An 18,122-nucleotide genomic window follows, 5' to 3' on the forward strand; every position below is an offset into this window, starting at 1 on the left:
TCCTGTGCTGTCACCTGTCAGTGTGTCCTGTTCTGTCACCTGTCAGTGTGTCCTGTTCTGTCACCTGTCAGTGTGTCCTGTGCTGTCACCTGTCAGTGTCCTGTGCTGTCACCTGTCACGGCGCCCTGTGTTGTCACCTGTGCATTCTAGTCATGTGTGTGTCTTAAAGTCTAAGTCTGGTCTATGCTGCATGTGTCTATTTTGGGACCTAACTCTAGACGGCGGTTTGTGTGCCGTCTTCTAAGTTCGGGCACTTTTCAATTCTCTGCTGTATTCTCCAAACTTAATGCGATGTCAGGTACACGAGAGCTAAGAAGACAGTAGAGGGGGCACTGAGATTTAATACTTGGAACCTGGCAAATATCTGCAGACTGGTGAAGCGCTTGGATGTCGATCCTATTAGGATAATAAGAGGGGGTTAGCAGAAAAGGTGGGTCTGACGGCTGAGGAGGGAACACAGAAGGATCCGAACACGACATGGGATACACTGATGTTGATGAAGTCCACCATCAGTGCTGAGGGCCATTGTAGTCACTCAGCCAAATAGATAATGAATCCTGTTTAAACACATCAGCAGGGAGAACAGTTCCAACGTGGGAATTGTTTCATCGTCTAAGCAGGTTCTGGCGTCAGAACATTCACTGTTATAATTTTATCAGACTTCTTACAAGCTTAGTCACTGTCAGTGATTAAATAAAAACTGAAGCTCTTTCTTATTGAAACTTCTTGATATCACCTTAAGAACGAGAGACACAGGGTTGGGGTATAGCTCAATTGGTAAACACCCTAAAACCCTGTGTTCAAACCTAACAGGGCTTGGCGGCACACACCTTGTCCCACCCCTTAAGAAATGGAAACGCAATAACCAGAAGTCACCTTCAGATATATCATGAGTTTGAAGCTAACCTGGGCTGCATGAGACCCTGTTTCAAAAGAAAACAACTAAGGCCAGGTGTTGTGGGGCACACCTTTAATTCCAGCATTTGGGAGGCAAAGGCAGGCAGACCTCTGTGAATTCGAGCCAAATCTGGTCTACAGAGTGAGTTCCAGGATAGCCAGAGCTACACAGTGAAACCCAGACTTAAACAAACAAATAAATAAAAATATAATTCATAAAGCCCTGGGCAGATGGAAAGGACAGCGCCATCTCTGGCTTACAAAACCCTGTCACGCAATATTCAACAAGCCCAAGTTATTGATTTAGTGATCTCAAAATTATTTATAATAAAAATCCAAGCAATGTACATTATACTTTGTCCTGGAATGCAAAAGCTTACTTATTAAACGCAATAATGTAGTATTCCGTGTGATGTAAACTGGAGACATGAACGGAGAGCAGGGGAAACTTGGAGCAAACCAAGCTGCAGCTGACGCTGCTTTCCCAGTAATAAAGAGACATCTATAATTAACAGGCTTTCAAGGGTGCGCACCCAAGGATTACCACATCGTACCTCATAAAACACTCAGAACCACCCAAGCTACACAAGCTCGCGGACAGCACTGAGGAAGAAAGAGAAGGCTCTGGAGTGAGAACACAGCCAGGCAACGGGGACCTGCGAGAAGGCCACGGCTGCCAACAAGCAAGCAAGGTCAGAAGAGGTGATGGTGGAAGCTGAGTTGCCATCACATCACAGAACGGTCTGTATCAGCACATACATCTGGAGAGTGGATTTGCATGTGTGAAGAATGAAGACGCCAGCTGTGGCTACCGCTTAATTGGCGGAGTATCTGCCTAGCATGGACAAAGCCCTGGGTTTGATCCCAAAACGACATGGGCCAGGCATGGCGGAACATGTCTGTAATCCCAGCACTCAGAAGGTGGGGACAGGAGAACTGAAAGTCCACATTTATCGTTGGTTACAAGCTGAAGGCCAGCTGGGGATACAGTAGAGCCTGTCACAAAACAGGGAAGTAAAATAAAAGGGGCAAGAAGACTGCTTTAAAATAGTCTGAGGGGGCAGTGTAGTTCAGAGACAGGAGGCCTGCGGTCACATGGAGAGTCCTTGGTTTGTTCCCCTGTAGTCAGAGACTGCCACTGGTTTCCTGGCTGCCCAGACCTAAATGACCACACAGAAACTAGATGAATTACAACAACTCCGGTATATTTTTAGCTAGCTCTTATATTTTAAATTGGCCCATTTTTATTCATTTATATTTTATCATGAGGCTCATGGTTTGTTACCTCTTGCTTTTTGAGCTGTTACATGGCATCTGCCTCCTTTGGCAGCTACATGGCATCTCTGTGACTCCACCTACTCCCTCTATTTCCCTTTCAGCCTGACTATATTTTGCCATGTCATAGGCCAAAGCAGCTTTATTCATTAACCAATAAAAGTAACACATATACAAAAGGACATCCCACATCATCTGCCCTTTTCTGTCTAATTAAAAAGGAAGGCTTTAACATAATAAAGTTACATAAACAAAACAGGTATAAAGCAAGAATTAGTTACAGTATTTTTTTGTGAGTCTAAAGTTTTTTATCTAATTTATCTTTTATCATAACTAAGGAAAACTGTAATTATAACTATCTGTCTTTAACTCTTCAAAGACCCCAGAAGGATATAATATAAGGATATAATATAATATTACCTAAGTAAACAGGAAGTGTAAGCAACTTCCAGAGATCTAAGACACCCACATCATTCCCCAGTATCACAAAAATCTAAAACAACAAATTTAAACCATTATGTGAACTTCTTAAGGTACATTAATATGTCAATTATGCTAACGAGATTAAGTTATGTAGATGCCTGTAACAATGAAGCAGTGTATTGAAGGCCCAAGAACAGATACGCCCCATGGACAGAGTTCCACAAAGGCCACAGGACCAGAAGGGTGGAGTGGATTAGATGATAAAGGAAAGTGGAGGGAAATTACTTAAAATATGACCCTTAAAATAAAAGTGCGTTCCATACTTGGGAGTCAGAGACAGGCGGATCTCCGTGAGTTCGAGGCCAGCCTGCTCTACAGAGTTCCAGGACAGGCTCCAAAGCTACCGAGAAATCTTGTCTCGGAAAACCAAAAAAACAAAACAAAAAGTGGGTTCAGGATGAACTGGGCCAGGTAAACCCACCTGTAATCCTAGCACTCCAGTGTGCGAGCAGGAGGACCAGAGCTCAAGGGCATACTCAGCTACGTTTGAAGTTTGAAGCTAGCCTGACCTGAGCTATGTGAGCCTCTATCCCCCCCCCCCCCCCCCCCGCTTCTATGAGACAGGGTTTTTCTGTGTAGCCTTGGCTGTCCTGGATCCCGCTCTGTAGACCAGGTTGGTCTCAAACTCAGATCCACCTGCCTCTGCCTCCTGAGTGCTGGAATTATAGACGTGCAACACTACCAGGGCTATGAGCCTGTGTGTATGTGTGTTTATGTGTGCATGCGCATTAAGTAGATACATTCTAGAAAGTAATGAGACATATACACATGCCTAGCCACAGATACAAACACAAATTATTAAACACAATAAAATATTTTCAGAGAGCAACAAAGGATTAATTCATAGAACATATCAGATGCTGTATAAACATTCTTTCAAGGAAAGGGAAGACTCTCTCACACGGACGGGGACGGGGACACACACACACACACACACACACACACACCAGAGATGCCAAAGACATAAAAAGATGCTCAGGGAAAGGGCAGTTAATTAATGAAGACATCTCAACTTCAACAACAATCACAAAAAGACAAAATTAAACTATGAGGCCCAATTAAAGCCAGTTAGCAGCCACAGGAAATCTGTTAGTAAAACAAGTCATTATGGTTCTTAGATTTTATAGAGACATGAAATCACTTGTATATTTATGACACGGAAAAAGACGTGGGCCCATCTAGAAGGACAAATGGTGCTAATGGGGAGGGTCAGGAACAGCGAGGGTGGTGGAGAGGAGAAAATGCTCAGCAGACATTCTTGTACGAAAACCTTAAAAAAGGCTTAAGGACGTTATGCAAGGTCAGGTGTGGTGGCGCACGCCTTTAATCTCAGCAGCCAAGAGGCAGAGACAGATGGATCTCCAGGAGTCCGAGGCCAGCCTGGTGTAGCAACTGAGACCACTTCCCTAAAAAACAAACAAAAAAGTCATTATAGGGCATTTTGGAGATAAAAACTTTACATTTACACCAAACAATATTTGCACGTGTGTGCTGTAATCCAATAATGCCTTTTGCACATAACTGTATCAAAAACTCACCCAGCTGGACAGACAGATGGCTGAGTACTGACAAGCAGCACCCGCAGGGTGGCTCACAATCACCTGTCACTCCAGCTCCTGGGCACCCACTGCTCTCTAGGGGCCTCCGCGGGCACATGCACAAATGACGTACACTCACCAGACACACACATACACAAAGCAAATAATAACTCTATACACCCTGACTCATTAGAGCAAAGGGAAACACATTTATGAAAATCAAAAACTATTTCCAAAAATGTTGGCCCCCTAACAACTCTCTTCTGAACATCTGCACACTCGCCAAAGTCTGAACTTAAAGCTTCACTGGAAAGGCAGGTGGGACTAGACAAACCATGAGTACTGCTTTTTAAAGATAGAGGTGAGGGAGGGAAGGGGGAGAAGAGAGAGAGAGAGAGAGAGAGAGAGAGAGAGAGAGAGAGAGAGAGAGAGAGAGAGACAGAGACAGAGACAGAGACAGAGACAGAGAGACAGAGAGAGAGAACGCAGGAGGCAGGGAGGGGGATGTTTAAGACTGGAGCCTGCACAGATGTCGAACAGGCCAGGCTTTGTCTATATAAGTCTCAATCTATGCCTGCCTCTGTTTCTTTTCATAAACAAGGTCATTATCCAGCACACATAGTACCAGGAGATCCACATATCATCAACACAAGTATCTGGAAAATATATGAGATGGTAAATAAATACGGGACAGACATACACACAAAACAAGGTTTCTGTGTGTAGTCCAGGCTACCTCCACACTCCTATCTCCTGGCCCTGCAAATCATGCACCTCCATGCCTGGCCTAAGACATTTTTTTTCTTTATTAACTAGATAAAGAACTTTATGTACTAAGGCTAGTAGACTTCACTGACCCACTTAACCCATATTAAGCAGAACACTGGCAGGATTGTCCTAACAGCCAGAGAGACAGATTCAATATGAATATCTCCACTTTCCCCCACGACAGACGACGAATAAATAATAGGACCCTTTCCACAGGCTAAACACCACAGTGCAGAGACGAAGGCAGAGACACTCTCAGCTGTGGGAACTGAGTACAAGGCTGGTATGGGGCAGCTGCAGGTAAGACAGCACGCAGCAGTGATACTGCAGTTGGTGTCTGAGTCCTGGCAAACGCAAGGAATGGATGGGGGGGGGGGGGAGGATGATAAGAAGAAATCAACTATAAGGATTTCAAAATTGACCATGTGCTGTGGAATAATGCTCTTGTACACTGTAAAGAGTTATCACTCGTGCTGGTTTAATAAACCACTGCTTGACCAGGAGCCAGACAGGAAGTATAGGTAGAGCAACCAGATTCTAGGAAGAGGAAAGGCAGAGATGCAGTCACCAGCCAGAAGCAAGATCAGAATGCTTCGCTGAGGAAAGGTACCAAGCTACCTGATTAAACATAGATAAGAATTATGGGTTGGGGCTGGAGAGATGGCTCAGTGGTTAAGAGCACCGCCTGCTCTTCCAAAGGTCCTGAGTTCAATTCCCAGCAACCGCATGGTGGCTCACAACCATCTGTAATGAGATCTGGCTCCCTCTTCTGGCATGGAGGCAGAATGTTGTATACATAATAAATAAATAAATAAATTTAAAAAAAAAAAGAATTATGGGTTAATTTAAATTGTAAGAGCTAGTTAATAATAAGCCTGAGCTAATAGACCAAACAGTTTATTATTAATATAAGCTTCTGTATGTTTTGGGGAAATTGAATGGCTGCAGGACCAGGCAGGATAGAAACTTCTGTCTATTATCATGAGAAACAACCTGGAAACAAGATTAAACCTCAAGTCAGGGCTTTGCACGATCACCATTCTAATGAATGACAAAGAGGGAAAAATCACACCCAGGAATCCTTATGGTTTGAGAGGCAATGTACTAAGGATGTTGGCCACCTCTTCACCATTTTCAGCCTAGTTTTCCTTTGGCCCTGAATTGGTTTAACATCCTGGGGGAATCCTGTACCGTGAATTCCTGCCTCATGTGCAGAAGTACCTACTATTTCCTAGACACAGAGATTCTACGGTCATTACTCAATACCTAGTTGAGCGATAATAAGTAGTTTTCTCACCAGAGATTTCAAAAATAAAACCCTAAATAAGTCAAGACCTCTGAGATCCATTAGTAAACTAAAGCACACTAATTTCTGGGAGAGTTGTGGGCCAACGCACTACAATTCCCAACCGAGACAATGATATTTACCTTATAACCCACATGAAGAAAAGTAACAGGGTTTTGAAACAACAAAAACCTTAGTTTGTGTTGATCTCCGCTGCAAATTTGCTCTTGATCCCCAACTTCTCCTTGGCATTTAACATCAAAGCCAGTTAGTTTCTCTTCACTCTTGGCCTCTCTGCTGAAATAGACAAACCCACTTCTCAAGCAAGTCCTCAGTACAGACAGAAATGGCAGTGCCTGGCATTTAAGAAAACCTGGATATATCAATTCATTTTTCCCTTAAAGAAACAAGAACAAGTGCCTCATTTTCCTCCATTCCCCTTTCCCACCTCCCCCTCATGTTTTAACATAGCAGTACAGTCAGGATGTTAGACCACTGAAGACACTAATAACTAAAGAGAAGACAGTGTTTTGTTTCATTTCCCAAAGAAAATGCACCACAAATTTCAATTAGAATCTTTCTAGATATGACATAAAACGCTCGTTAAGCACAGCCTCAAATTTAAGTAGTGTCAAGATAATAAAATTATTTCCGCATAGGAACTTTTGCTTTTGAAAAAAAGTTTTCGTGTATCCCAGGTCGGCCTCAAACTCACTAGGTAGCGTAGGCAGTCTCTCCCTCCTCAATGCTGGAATTATAGGTGTACAACACCACACACAATCTACACCGAGCAAGGAATCAAACCCAGGGGGTCTTGCATGGTATACAAGAACTGATCAACAAAGCTAGATACCAGGCCCCTATCTAGGGACTATTATAAAAATAGTTCATGTCTTAATTTCGATAAGTACAATGTGAACTTCTCAGCAGGTTGTTGGGAGCAGTGAGACCCCAGATCCTGAATTTCTTGTAATCCCCTGATCTGAGTGCCTACAGCTGCTCTGAGCACGAGACCTTCAGGAGTTCCTGATAGCAGAGTGGTTTCTGGTGGGTTTGGCTGGGGCGTGGCTATCTCTATATAATCTGCCCCTGAACACAATAAAGGGGGCATTCTTGGGAAATTCAAGGATGACCCGTGTCGCTGTCTCTCTGTCTGTGTGTGTCTGTGTTTTTTAACCTCCAGCCCCTTGCCCGAATCTCGCGAACTGGGTAAAAGTGCACCGAACGCAGACACGGGGGCACGGTGCACAGCAGCAGGTGGGAGAGTCGGGGAATGTGTCATGGCTAAAGGCTACAGGCAGAACCACACAGCAGGTAAGAACTGACTTACTTCCGGAGACACAAGGCAGAGAGGGTTCTTTTTTTTTTTAATGATTTATTTATCTTTATTTTATGTGCATTGGTGTGAAGGTGTCAGATCCCCTGGAACTGGATTTTCAGACAGTTGTGAGCTGCCATGTGGGTGCTTGGAACTGAACCCGGGTCCTCTGGAAGAGCAGTCAGTGCTCTTAACCGCTGAGCCATTTCTCCAGCCCCCGAGAGGGTTCTTTTTAATACTGAAAGCTTGTAGAGTGTTGGTCTAACTCCCCGAAATGGTACATGCTCACTGACAGCTGAGATGAGACGCTGCAGATTAAAACACACCATATAAATTTTGGAGAACATAAATACGTTCATGTAAGCACGACTAGATCAATGGTAGACACAGAAGAGGCACCGCCTCAAGCTGTACGCCAGGTCTAAACAGAAAAGAAAAAAAGCCTAGAACTGGGGACACCTGATCCTGGGTGCAGGCTCCTTTTTGTGGACTGACAAAGACCCACCTCATCTAGCACTGCTCTCTCTTCCTGAGGCAGCAGCTTTCCAGACTACCAGAGGGCAAAAAAATCTAAGACCCCAGTCTAAGACCCAGCATCTCCGTTGGCTAACACAGCCTCGTCTAAGACCCAGCATCTCCGTTGGCTAACACAGCCCCGTCTAAGACCCAGCATCTTCGCTGGCTAACACAGCCCCTAACATACTTCTTGCAGACTTTAGTTTTCTGTCCAATCACAGACCGTTTCACCTCGCAGTTGCCAGAACCCACTGATTACAGGTAAGTTACAGAAAGCAGCCTGTAAACAGTCCAGAACGCCTGAAAGACTGTATTACTTCTGAGTTTAAACTCTACTGAGGGGCGCTGGAGAGACGGCTCAGGAGTTAAAAGTACTGCTGCTCTTCCAGAGGACCCAGGTTCAATTCCCAGCAGCCACATGGTGACTCACAGCCATCTCTAAGTTCAGTTCCAGGGGATTTGAGGCCTTCTTCTGACCTCCACAGGCACCTGGCACACACATGGTATACATACATACACACACACATACATACATACATACATGCATACATACATACATACATAAATGCAGGCAAAATTCCCATATGCATGAAATAAAATCTTAAAAAAAAAACCAAAAAACCCAACTCCACTGAGGTGGGAATATACCCTGTCATAACAAGGCCAGGTTCAGAGGGTCAGCAAAAGTAGTTCACCATATCTTACAGCAGAGTGACAAATAGATACCAAGCAAAGTACTCAAGCAATTAATAAACCTGAGGGCAGTGCATATACTTGAATAAAAAATGTGAAAAATAACCGCCATATAGATGCTTTAGAAATATTTTTTTGTGAAATCAAGTATAGCTGCATGGAAGACAGTTTGCTTAGCACACACAAGGTCCTGAGTTCAATCCTCAGCAGAAAAATAAAGGAGAGAAAGGGAAGAGGTACGGGCTTGGATGGTTTGCTTTTATTCTTACAGTGTATCTGGAAGAAGAAGAGGCATAAATACAGATAATATACAGTTCAATTCAAACCCAAGTCAAGGCAACAAGGAGGAAATTAACTGCTCGGGCCATAAAAAATATTTTGGCTACTGTTGCTATATTATACCAATTGCCAACATTTTTAAGGTGCTCAAAACACCTGTCTTTAAAGACACTCATGTTCTGGGACTGGCCAAGTGGCCCAGCAGATAAAGATGCTTGCCACCAAGCCTGATGACCCGAACTGATCCCGGGGACCCACACAGAAGGAGAGACATGACTCCTTCCACTTGTCCTCAGACCTTCACACGTGTGCTGTGCTGTGAGTCACACAAAATAAATAAATAGGATAAAAATGTTTAATCTGAAGAATCATCGAAATAAGCAGATATTATCATTGAAACTGTCTCCAAACTGTTGATATGGAAAGAAGGTGGGCACAAACTTATTGGCATTATCTGAGAGCTTCTCTTAAAGCAAAATTAATTATGCAAAAAATATATTTTGATGTAACATCTTCAGGATTAGAATGATATAATTAGACTGGGTGTGTGTGAAGTTGCAAGTCTTTGATTCCAGCATGTGGGGGATAGAGGCCAGGAAATCTCTGGGCTCCAGGCCACTCAAGACTACATGGTGAGACTGTGCTCTGAGTGGCATGGATCTGAATTCAGTCATCAGCTTGCCTCTTGAGAAAGCCTGGCTGCCCCCAAAGATGACGAGCTGAAGTATGCACAGAAAAAGGTCCTCCTTTTGGTCGAGTCTCACTTCCCTCCGTCATCTGCTCAAACTGCAGCCTCCAAAACAAGTAGGAGGTTGAAGACTGCCTTCTCCGCTGCTCACACACTGAACCTGCCCTAATAACCACCCCATCAGTGATGGAGAAGCCAACCTAAGTCCACAGAGGGAAGAACATCTTCAGAAATGATAGTGTGAAGTCTACAGTATAAACCCACCTGTTCCTGAGCATTTTACTCCTCCTTCTGCTAACATATGGAACCAAACAAGGCACAGCTAGGGAATTCTATCGACCTCGTGAGTATGAGAAAAGTCAATCTCTAGTTTAGCTTGGTGACAACTGGAATTTAATAAATTAAGAGTGTCTGGCTTATATTTATAAAGCTCCATGTTTCCACAGAGTGAAACCACAGCAGAGGTAAGGAGCCAGACACCAGACTAAACACCTCAGAACTAACGGCTGTCGCTCACTTGTGGTCCCTACTTTTCTGGCGTTTGTGTCTGCACTACCAATTCCCTCAATTTGTGATGGCCTGACTCTACAAGCAACCCACCTCCCCGGTTCCCAGCCTAGCTGTCAAGCTTCCCTTACTCCTCCTCGCTCAGAGCTATCAGCTTCCTCCTTCCTTCTCCACTTTCTCCCTCACACCAACTTCAGCGACACCCAACAATCCCAAGCTTCCCAGAACGGTATTTAGACAACCTCAGGCCAGCGAGAGAGGAACAAAGAGCAGCTGCTCCGGGCAGCAGCTGGAGAGGGTAGTGAGGGCAGCTGGGGACTTCAGGAGGCGGCCCAGACAGTCGCAGGGCAGCCCAGGGGCCAGCCCAGCCTGGAGAGCGCCAATCTAGGGGAGCAACCAGAGGTTCCCAAACCGCGCTGCCCCCCTTCCAGCCCTGTCCCATACACCTGGGCGGTGGCGACGAAGTGGTAGGGACTCCTGGAGGAAGACATAGTGGCAGGGACAGGCGATCGAGAAAGTCCCTGCGAGCGACGACCCCTCGCCTTCCCGCCCCGGCCCGCGCACCTGGACCAGGTGGCCACCCTGCTCCCTCAGGGTGCTCTCGAGGACTCGGCTGCTGGCGGGCGGGCTCCGGGGGCTGGAACCGCTGCGACGCGAGACTTCACTCCTCCATCCTGGGAGCCGGCAGCACGTTACAGTCAGCAGTGCACTTCCTGTTTCAAAAAGAGCGAGAGAGTGTGTTGGCCGAGGGGGGCGCGGAGCAGCCGCCCAGCGAGCGAGAGAGCGAGCGGGTGGGCTAGCAAGGGGCAGCGGCTTGCATAACCGGCCATCTAGCCCGCGATGGCCCCGCGGGCCCCGGGGTCCGCACCACCCGGCTCGCTTCCCCGGGCCCGGCCTCCCCCTGCCGGCCGCAGCTCCGGTCCAGCGCTCCAGTCCGAGCTGCAGGGCGCACCTCCCCGCCGCCGACTCCACCACGCTCCAGGCTCCCTCGGGGTGGGCAGCCCGCACTCGGTCTCCGCTTCCCTCCTGCCTCACCTCCCGGTCCAGCCTCCGCCTACCAAGAGAAGAATCACCTCCGGGAAGGTATACAGGCAAAACCCGAGCTTTGCCAGGGGAGAGGAGGCTGCAAGTATGCAAATCTGGGAAGTTAGCAGCTACATCCCAGCACTCGCAGCAGGGAGCTTCAGGATGGGAAATTACTTGTCTGGTGCTGACTCAAAAAGAGAAGCGTGCGCACAGCTGCCGCAGTAGAGCTGTCAGGAGTCGGGGTGGGGTTGCGGGGCACCCCGCAAATACGGTGAGTTCCCTCCTAGGGTCTCCGTTGAGACCACGGGGGATCATCAGTCCATTTACCAGATACACGTCCCCAACCCCCCCAAACATAACCGTAAACTTTTGTTCCATGTGATTACGAATCACAGAAAAGTTCTTAAGTTCTGACATAATGTTCATTTTGATCAAACTCCAACTTCCTTTTCTATTTTTTAAATTTTTTTAAAATTCATTTATGGCGGGGGGGGGTGTGGGGGGTGGGCGCATGCGTACTGCGATGCACGTGTGCCGGTCTGAGGACGCTGCTCAGAGTCAGTGCTCCCTTCCTTCCCACCACATGGCTCTAACTTAGGTGGCCTGGTCAGGCTTCGTGACAAGTCTCTTTTACAGGCTGGCCCGGACTTAAAGGGATTTCGGAGCAGTAAACTAAGGAGTATGTGTGGGGAGGGTGTAGGGGGGGGACGCAGCGGGAAGTGACTCGGCAGTAAAGGCACTGGCCACCAAACCCAAGGCCTACAGGTGGAAGGAGAGAACCGATTTCCATAATTTGTCCTCTGACCTCCATGAGTGCCGCGGCACACAAATGTCCACATGCATACAAATAAATAACTGTAAATTTTTTAAATTTGTAAAACAGTAAGCAGGTACTCAAAATCTACCGGAGTCAAGAGCTCACCAGTTTCCGAAGTTGACCAGAGTTTGCAACCTGCCTGCCCCTGCGCCTGGGACCTCTCAGGCAACAGGCACTTAACAGAAGAAGGTTGTGACATCAGCCTGTTAGTTTCAATAAACTGGTCTTGTTTCCAAACCCAAAACAGAACCGAGACAATAAACTCTGATTATTCTACGTAAAAAGCTAAACTCTGACAATAGGAAGAAACTGGTACAAATTGAAGTCCTACTCAGTGCCCAACAGATCTTACTCCCCTCTAAGGTCTCTTAGCATCTCCCAACAGGTCTGGAAACCCTTGCTCCCATATTCCCAGATGAGGAAACAGGGACAAGTCAAGTCTTTCCAACAAAGTGGTCCACTGGAGAGCTGGATACCCGTTCTTGCTAAGTATAAAATCTGGGTTATTTCCCCTACACTAAACTCCTAAGACAATAGTGCGTTCTAGGGGAAAAGCCAAGCGCTCCAAGACCATCTGGGATCCATCCCTGGTCTCGGAAGGAACCTGTCGGTCACTGGCTCCCACTCTGGGGCGTGCTGTGTTTGTCACCCACCTGACTTTGCAAGTACCTTGACTCCAGCAGGGGTCACGGTGTGCTCATCCACGATCAGCGCTGGCTCTAGGAGCCTTTTCATAGTTACTTGGTAGCAAAAGTTCAAGAGGTTCTGATGGCCACTCACATGCTAAGGTACAAAGTCTGTCCAATGCAGAACCTAACTAGCAAATATTTATCCCGTGAATTCCTTTTTGTCTAATGGGGAAATATTAAGAAGCCAAATGTTGCTTGCAGAACTGAATGCCTGCCTGAGGTTTTTAGGAAAATGACTGACCGCTTCCCACTGTGCATTTCCTCCAGCTCGAACACTTATTTCTCATCTGTCAGTCTCTTGACACAGGCTAAGGAAGGAAACAGACCTTTAAAAGTGATCAGGAATGCCAGCAGTAATGACAAGCAGACTACTGCTGACAACACAAACTGCATCTCTCCGGCCCCGCCCTTCAACACAATCTGCATCTCTCCGGCCCCGCCCTTCAACACAAACTGCATCTCTCTGGCCCCACCCTTCAACACAATCTGCATCTCTCCGGCCCCGCCCTTCAACACAAACTGCATCTCTCCAGCTCCGCCCTTCTCCTTCACAAACTACAGCAGCACAGGTGGGAGCTGTAGAGGTTCAAATGGCAGAGTCTGGCCAGAGGGGGCGGGGGGGTCACAAGAATCAGTGACATGCTATTCCTCAAGCAGTCTATTGAGGGCTTATTACTAAGACTTTCCTGAGTGGTCTAAAGTCCTTTTAGGTCCTGTTCTACTCACTCGCTTCCCACTGCTGAACCAGACAAACCCCAGCCCTTCAATGCTTTTGAAAACTTAATGTTCCTTCCCAAAGGGCTACTGGGCACTTCTCTGCCACCAAGTCTCCAACTCTAGGAAGGCATTAGCTGACAATCTCTTACAGTTTAAAACCAGTCAACAATCACAAGCTTTGAGCCAGGGATAGTGAAACACACCTTTAATCCAAGCACTCAGAAGGCAGAACCAGGCTGATCTCTGTGAGCTCAAGGCCAGCCTAGTCTACAAAGTGCAAAGACACGCAGGGATACACAAAGGAACCCTGCCTCGAAAACAAACAAACAAACAAACAAAAATCAGCCGGAGCAGCTTTAAAAGACATAATTCTATCTTTAAAACATTTTGTTATCCCTGTCTTCATTCCAGATACTTACTATAACTCCAAGAGTCCAAAAGAATAATCTCTGAAGAAAAGCAAACTTTTTTATTTGGGGGGTTGGGGGGGCAGGGTCTCACTATATAGCCCTAGCTGGCTTGGAATTCACTATGTAGACTAGGCTGGCCAGGAACTTGCAGATCTACCTGCCCCAGTCTCCTGAGTCCTGGCATTAAAGGAGTTCACTACCAACTCCTGAAAAACAACATAACTCCTAGAAAATGCCAAGGAAGGTCTGGAGAGCTGGCTCAGTAGTTAAGAGTATAGGATGTTCTCACGGGACACAGGTTCAATTCCCAGCACTCATATGGTGGCTCTCACCCATCTGTAACTCCAGGGTCTCCAATGCCCTCTTCTGGCCTTCTCGGGCACTAGGCATGAACATGATACACGAAGATACATACAGACAAAACACACATCTAAAATAAAATTTAAAATCTTTTTTAAAAACTCACACACACACACACAGAGAGAGAGAGAGACAGAGACAGAGACAGAGACAGACTTTGGAGATACCTTGGTCAGTAGGGTATTGACTGTGTAAGCCTGAGCACTGAGTTCCATGTAAAAAGCCAGGCATGGTGACGTGAGAGTGTAATCCTAGAATTTAAGACAGGAAGATACCTGCGACTCACAAGTCACCCAGCTTGGCAGAATCAGTAATCCCAAGCCCCACATGGAAAGACTGCCTCTAAAAGCAAGGTGGAGGGAGGGCTGCTGAAGAACCATGCGCAGTTGACCTCTGACATCCACACATATGTATCTGCATGCAAACACACATGCCTGCATACAAACAAAAAACAAAAGGCAAAGAAACAGCCATATTGCCTCATAGAGCCTTAACTTCTATGTGATCCACTGAGATCACACCATCTTGCTTTTCAAAATCTACCCTAGATCGGAGACATTCAGTCATTAACATAAAGAGTCAACAGTAAGTGCCAATACAACTATAAAACATAGTCCCACCGAATGCAACAGTCACCAGCATGCTGCTAAACCCTCAACATGCACCAGGTCTGTGCAGCACAGCACACCCCACCCCAGTACGGTTGTTCTTCAGCTCTTTCTATGCAGCACAGAATGGTGCTTCCTCTTCTACTGCCCTAGAGGAAAAAGCTGAAATCACAGTGTGACCAGAAGAGAACAAGAAAGCATGCTTCTGGGGGTCGAAAGTGACAGAGGGGCCGCTCATGGTGGTACTCTCCTGGAATGTCCCTGCACTTTGGAGGTGGAGGATGGGTCAGAAGCTAAGGCCTTCCTTACATGTCTCAAAACAAATAACAACAACACTGATTTTATAGGAATTAAAGGAGAGGGGAGGTCTTTGAAGGCCGTCTCTCCCTCAAAACCACAACCTGGGGCATGGCAAAGCCCTTTGAAAGGCTCTAAAGAGTTACCTTCTCTCCAAAGCAATGCTGCTTGCTCTTCATCTTAAGCAAGGCGCCCCTTTGAAGGTTAAAACTGTTTACCACATTTCCAGGTGCCTATCAGTATGAATGGCAGATGGGTTTGCATTCATGAGGACAAAAACGGACAAGCTGTCTGGTTCTCTAAGCGATGCCCTCTGTCCCCACAGCCCTCGCAGCAGATGTGGCTGCCTCAGCCCTCCCTCCAGGAGGACCGCATACAGAAGTGCCTTCTGGGAAGGTGGGCCCTGGCACCGAGGCAAGTCCTGGCCTATGGCTTTCAAAGAAGCCGTTCTCGAGCCAACTGGCTGGTTCAACTGGCATGTCCCCCAGAGAGCTATTACCATCTTCACGGAGCCAGAATGAGTGTCCCTTCCCAGACAAAGTGGAACACAGGGCTGCAAATCGCTTTTAAGAGCTGGGTATTCTCAGCCTCCAAATCCAAGAGTCATGAACCTCCTGACTTCGAAGAAAATTAATACACACCACAGGCCTCACCCTCTCAGAGCAACCTACCCCAAAGAAGTCTCCCAACTGCCTGGGCAGGAAGAGCTCGGCAGGAGCAGGGGACCACGGACAGCGATTTTCTTTTCTTTTTAACTTATTTTTATTCTGTGTGTGAGTGTTTGCCTGCAGGTGTTGTGTGCACCGTGTGTACACAATGCTGAGTGGTTTCCTAAAGCAGAGGGTTAACGAGCTCACACGCACCTGGGGTCTATCCTTCCTCCTTCTAAGTGGACAGAAATGAGTGGGTACACTTTGTCTGTAGCTATGTGCGATGTATCTTTTACTCAGGATAAAAACAAACCCCTCATTTTACAACAATAATCTGGTGCTGGCTTGGAGGTACAATCAGGATTGGGAACACAAGAAGAACTGCTACATGCTTCACCACCCTGGGCTACAGGACATGACCTCACCTCGAAAAGTAAACAAACCCACAAATAAATAAGTCATAACTTGTAACAGTTGCCTCGACTCCTCATTGTTTTGGCAAATATTGGTAAACCTGAAAGCACGACTGTTTATTTTGCAACTGACAACTGATTCTAGGTTGTCATGGCACCAGCAGATGTAGATGCGATTGAATCTGCTCATGGGCTGTAGCCAAGCATCCTTTTATTTAAGTAGCAAGACATGTCCTGCAATAAACTGTAACACACTGTAGTGCGCGTCCTTTCTCACTCTTCGGTTAGTAGGTCAATGTCTCTGATTTTGAGGGTAATGCAGGAGGATAAAAGAGGACAAAAGTTAGACAGGGTGTGGTGACCCACGCCTGCCGTCCTAGTGCCTGGAGACAGACAGGAGGACCAGAAGTTCAACAGAATTCTCTCCCACACATCAAGTCTGAGGCCACTGTGGGCTGCATGAGGCCCTATTTCAAAAACCAAAAAAATCTCAGCAATAACAAAAAAGATGTCGCAAAAGTTTCACCAAATCCAAACACCCTCAAACAAAATGTTCCCGGAAAGACATCACAGGGAACACTGGCTTGTCTGCTGGCTGCTGACCGCGTGCACTGAGCATCCTCCTTCGATGCTGGGTATCTCAGCTTCCTTCTGAGAAGAACTGTTTTCATTTCTTTGGTGCGTTCTTACCTCTAAAGCGATTTACTTGAAACCCAAGCAACTTAAAAATAATTTGTCCTAACAAGCCTAACAGATATCATGATCATTGCTAAGGCACCAAGTATCTTAAAATTACTTTTTTATAAAACTGTGTGTGCCTACGATCTCAGCTCGGAAAGCAGAGACAGAAGGTCACAAGTTCCGAGGGCTGGAGGCATGCACAGAAACAGATACCTAGCAATCCCCAGGAAATATAAGAATCAAGACTGGGTTTATGTGCATACAAGGAGCTAACATAGCCAACCACACATAAGAGGTAGGAGTAGCAAATGCAGAAGCTGACAGGGAATAAGGCACACACAACATCTTGACAACATCCAATCTTCATCACCTACTGCCGCAAAGACTACAGCAAGAAACACAGATTGTGAAAAGCCTAGGGAACAGAGTTAAACAGATTGGTTTTCATCCCTTTTACTTTCAATGGAACAGCCGTGGAAAACAGCATGAAATAAAAATAAAAGTGCCCAGGCAAGCCCTGAAACGATATTATAAACTTTAGAAAGCTGAGGGTCAAAGTTTGATTTATTTGTTTATCGTTTTTTGAGACAGGTTTTCTCTGTGTAGCTCTAGGCTGTTCTGGAACTCACTATGTATAACAGGCTGGCCTCAAACTTACAGAGCTCTGCCTGCCTCTACCTTCCAAGTGCCAAGATTAATGATGTGTGCCACTACACCCAGCCGGATGGTCAATGTTTTAAACACTAACTCTGGCTTAAAAATGGCAATCACGTCACAACGTATTACATCATTCACAGCCTCCAACAGCCCTACAGAATTATCTTGATAAGGTGTCAGGAAACAGACAGAAATGTTAAGTTTGTCCAAGTCACATTGCTAGCATGTCCCAGAACTACTCACCCTGGCTGGTGGCAGTGGCCCCATTTTGTTTTGTTTCTGTCTTCTTGAAACAATGTCTCACGGTGACTCCAGCTGCCTGGAACACACTATGTAGACCAGGCTATTGTTCATCTTAATCCAACTCACAGACATCCTCCTGCCTCTGCCTGTCTATCTCCAGAGTGTTGAGATAAACACTTGACTAGCTATCTACAATTAAACAAATTACCAACAGGATACCCCAGATGAGCAGGTCCAGTGTCATGAGCAGGTCCAGTGTCACGGGTTACAAGTAGCATGAAAGCCCCTGATTTTCCTTTCTATGGCA

General features: G+C 46.2%; 1 protein-coding gene across 5 annotated transcripts in view; it reads right to left on the bottom strand.

Annotated features, from left to right (window-relative positions):
* Lrrc8d (leucine rich repeat containing 8 VRAC subunit D) overlaps nucleotides 1–18,122 on the bottom strand; it is a 108,455-nt gene that overhangs the window by 71,945 nt on the left and 18,388 nt on the right. For 2 of the 5 annotated variants that reach the window (XM_038310591.1, XM_038310608.1), the window contains exon 2: nucleotides 10,812–10,960. The gene's annotated coding sequence lies outside the window, so the exon portion shown is untranslated. Of the gene's footprint in view, nucleotides 1–10,811; nucleotides 10,961–11,199; nucleotides 11,412–18,122 lie in introns of those variants that run through there. The other 3 variants (XM_038310616.1, XM_038310597.1, XM_038310582.1) reach the window with 3 other exon arrangements.

The sequence above is a fragment of the Arvicola amphibius genome, chromosome 1 (genome assembly GCF_903992535.2).
Source record: "Arvicola amphibius chromosome 1, mArvAmp1.2, whole genome shotgun sequence".
NCBI classification, from domain to species: Eukaryota; Metazoa; Chordata; class Mammalia; order Rodentia; family Cricetidae; genus Arvicola; species Arvicola amphibius.